We start from the raw sequence: 4,215 nt of genomic DNA, 5'->3' as shown, positions 1-4,215 counted from the left end.
TTTTTCTCACTGTGACCGGATTTGTCAAGCTCTGAGTCGCTTGGAAGAAACTCCACCATATTACCCTGATAGACACCTGCAGTCGGACTTTTTTTTTTTTTTTTGAGTCGAAGTCATGCTGTGTTGCCCACGCTGGGGTGTAGTGGCACGATCTCAGCTCACTGCAACCTCCATCTCCCGGGTTCAAGCAATTCTCCTGCCTCAGCCTCCCTAGAAACTGGGATTACAGGCACGCGCCACTGTGTCTGGCTAATTGTATTTTTCAGCAGAGAGGGGTTTTGCCGTGGCTGGCCAAAGCCTATTGGCCAGGCTGGTCTTGAACTCATGACCTCAGGTGATCTGCCCGCCTTGTCCCCCAAAGTGCTGGGATTACAGGCATGAGCCACCGTGCCTGGCCTGCCGTGGGATTTTTAAATTGACTCCAAAAGGTGCTGAAAAATCTCAGATAGTCTCTCAACTCAGATTTTATTTTATAAAAGAAAAATGTGTCTCCCGCCCTGCCTCATGGGAGGTTGAGGGAGCGGAACGGATGGGCAGCGGCCTTGTCCTCTAGAGTGGGGAATTCCATTCGATGTAAGCTTAATCTCTAAGGAGAACTGTTATGACCCACACAAAACCCCTGCCTCCCCAGTTGTCCACATCAGAGGCCTAATTGGCGGTGTAGTGGAAGCTGACCTTGTGGAGGCCTTGCAGGAATTTGAACCCATCAGCTATGTGATGGTAATGCTTAAAAAGAGACAAGCACTGGTGGAATTTGAAGATGTGCTAGGGGCTTGCAACACAGGGAACTACACAGCCGACAACCAAATATACATTGCCGGTCACCCAGCTTTTGTCAACTACTCTACCCGCCAGAAGATCTCCCCCCGCCCCGAACTCGGTAACTCCGGGAGCGTGAACCGTGTGCTTCTTTCTCTTTACCATCCTGAACCCCAGATCACCACGGATGTTCTTTACACTATCTGTAATCCTTGTGGCCCTGTCCAGAGAATTGTCATTTTCCGGAAGAATGGAGTTCAGACCATGGTGGAATCTGACTGTGTTCAAAGTGCCCGGTGGGCCAAGGCCTCGCTCCATGGGGCTGAAATCTATTCTGACTGCTGCACTCTGAAGATCGAATACGCGAAGCCTACACGCTTGAATGTGTTCAAGAATGATCAGGATACTTGGGACTACACAAACCGCAATCTCAGTGGCAAGGTGACCCTGGCAGCAACTCAAACGCCAGAGGCAGCCCCCTCTCCTGGGAGATCACCCCACAGAATATGGAGGTCCCTACGGTGGGTATCACAGTCATTACCATGATGAGGGCTACGGCCCCCCAGCCCCCCACCTCACTAAGAAGGGAGAGGGATGGGTCCACCAGTGGGGGGAGTCACCGTCGGGGCCCAAGTCGCTACGGCCTCCAGTATGGGCACCCCCACCCTTCCCCCACCACCCGAGCATGGCCCTCACGCCGACAGCCCTGTGCTCATGGCCTATGGCTTGGATCAATCTAAGATGAACTGTGACCAAGTGTTCAGCGTTTTCTGCTTGTATAGCAATGCGGAGAAGGTGAAATTCATGAAAAGCAAGCCGGGGGCCGCCGTGGTGGAGATGGCTACGCTGTGGACCGGGCCACTACCTACCTCAACAACAATTTCATGTTTGGGCAGAAGCCGAATGTCTGTCTCCAAGCAGCCAGGCATCATGCCCGGTCAGTCATGCGGGTTGGAAGTCAGGTCTTGCAGTTACAGAGACTTCAGTGAATCCCGAACAATCGGTTCCCCATCCCGGTGCGGGCACAAGAACCGCATCCAGCACCCCAGCAACGTGCTGCAGTTCTTCAACGCCCCGCGGGAGGTGGCCGAGACGTGCGATGTGCTGGGCGTGAAGCGGCCATCCTCCGGGAAAGCATTCTCAGGCAAAAGTGAGCGCCGCGGCTCTGGGCTGCCGGAACCGGAATCCAAGAGCGATGCCCTGGCGACTCCGGGCACCACTGCCAGATGAAAAACCCAGATGGTCCGTACCCTCACACTCTGAAGCTGTGTTTCTCCACCGCTCAGCATGCCTCCTAATTAGGTGCCTAGGAAGAGTCCCATCTGAGCGGGATGACATTTCTCTTTGATTTATGCCTTTTTTTTTTTTTTTTTTTTTTTTTTTTGGAATGCTAGGTTTGTAGAGGCTTAACCTTAATGGAAACACTGGAACACTGGAAGTCTGCAAGGGGAGGCAGAGGGGACCTGATATCTCCCAAGATTAACCTTCACTTCTTCACTTTTAAAAAATTATTGTGCAAGGCCAGGCGCGGTGGCTCACGCCTGTAAGCCCAGCATTTTGGGAGGCCAAGGTGGGCGGATCACCTGAGGCCAGGAGTTCGAGACCAGCCATGGCGAAACCCCGTCTCTACTAAAAGTACAAAAATTAGCCGGACGTGGTGGCGGGCGCCTGTAGTCCCAGCTACTTGGGAGGCTGAGACAGGAGAATCACTTGAACCCGGGAGACAGAGGTTGCAGTGAGCCGAGATCTGCCATTGCACTCCAGCCTGGGCGACAGAGCAAGACTCTGTCTCAAAAAAAAAAAAAATTATTGTATATGTGATTTTTTTTTTCCTGTTCATACATTTGTGCTGCCCATGTACTCTTGGCACATTTCAATAAAATTGTATGGAAAATAAACACAGCAGAAAGAAAGAAAGAAAGAAAGAAAGAAAGAAAGAAAGAAAGAAAGAAAGAAAGAAAGAAAGAAAGAAAGAAAGAAAGAAAGAAAGATGTGTTTCTATCTGGAGGATTTAATTGACGGCTGTGCCAATAATTTCTCAAATTTAGCTGTGCTCATTCTCCCTAATTTATTTGAAAGACATGACAAGGAAAACAAGACCTTCCTTGGGCTTTTCACTGCTGGGGCTCTCTGGCCCTAAAGAGGGGAGAGGGTCTGCAAAATCCTGGGTCAGCAGCTGTGGTTTTGGGATTTCACACACAGAGTGCCTAAGTGTGTGTCTGTCCTGACAGCCTAAAACATTGCTGGTCAGGACACAGCCTGCCCAGGTGAAATGCCTCCGAGGCAGGCAAACCCTCAATTAATCTTCTCAAGGCTTCAGTAGACCTAAGAAATGAGTGGACACGCCTTTCTATCAAGGAAGAAGCTGTGGGTTTGCTCATGTTTTCTGGATTCCTTCCAGCTTCTAGGTAAGTTTCCTTTCTCACAATTCAGGAATGGGTGTGGAAAGCTGCAAGCTTGTCTTCCCTACCAGCGGCAGCAGATTCCCTGACCTGCCTGCACTAGCAGCAACTTGCAGGACGGACACTTTACTCTTTTGTCTAGAGATTTAATACAAGGGAAAGCAGGCCCCCTTCCCATGAGGTTAATAAAAGGGAATCGTATTGAAAACGAGAATACATTCCCAAAACACATTTCCATCTATCTCCCTTCCCACAAATACTCATTATAATTGAATTTAAGAATAGCCAGCCATATCTTTTAGAGATTACTTCCCTCCTACCAAACAAATTAAACTTTAAAAACTCTTTTTCAGTTAGTAATGAGTCTTTATTTTAGAATATATCACTCTCTTATCAGAGGCATCAAATCATTTTCTTTTCATCAATAAAAATGTCACAATTAAGAATTGTAACTTGGCTGGGCACAGTGGCTCAGGCCTGTAATCCCGGCACTTTGGGAGGCCAAGGCTGGCAAATCACCTGAGGTCGGGAGTTCGAGACCAGCCTGGCCAACATGGTGAAACACAGTCTCTATTAAAAATACAAAATTAGCTGGGCAGAGTGGCGGGTGCCTGTAGTCCCAGCAACTTGGGAGGCTGAGGCAGGAGACTCGCTTGAACCTGGGAGGTGGAGGTTCCAGTGAACTGAGGTCGCATCACTGCACTCCAGCCAACTTGGGCAAAAAGAGTGAAACTTTGTCTCAAATAAAAAAGAAAAAAGAAGAAGAATTATAACCTAATTTTTTGGAGCTCCAACAGCCATAACTCAATATTCATTTGTTCTCATAGTGCACTTTCTACCTCATAATTTCAAGACTTTCAAGATAAAATTAATATCACATGATCAGAAAAATGTAGATAATAACTGTACAAACCTGGACAAGTCATCTTCCTCTTCTAGAGGCAATGTGTGCAGGGCTGACACACAATCACACCATTTCTTTCAGATCGATTATTTCTAGATTTTATATATTAACAAATACATTAAAGAAAATGCCTAGGACCACCCCTAGTTT

The 4,215-nt window shown here is 48.2% G+C and overlaps 1 pseudogene across 1 annotated transcript; it reads left to right on the top strand.

Annotated features, from left to right (window-relative positions):
- Nucleotides 1-596: 596 nt before the first annotated feature.
- LOC105546434 lies at nucleotides 597-2,057 on the top strand (annotated as a pseudogene). The gene has a single exon (XR_001007091.1). The product of XR_001007091.1 is annotated as a heterogeneous nuclear ribonucleoprotein L pseudogene (transcript).
- Nucleotides 2,058-4,215: the final 2,158 nt, after the last annotated feature.

Source organism: Mandrillus leucophaeus, unplaced genomic scaffold, assembly GCF_000951045.1.
Source record: "Mandrillus leucophaeus isolate KB7577 unplaced genomic scaffold, Mleu.le_1.0 Scaffold36, whole genome shotgun sequence".
Classification (NCBI taxonomy): Eukaryota; Metazoa; Chordata; class Mammalia; order Primates; family Cercopithecidae; genus Mandrillus; species Mandrillus leucophaeus.
Note: the sequence above shows the minus strand (reverse complement) of the source record. Positions and strands in the feature narration are given on the sequence as shown.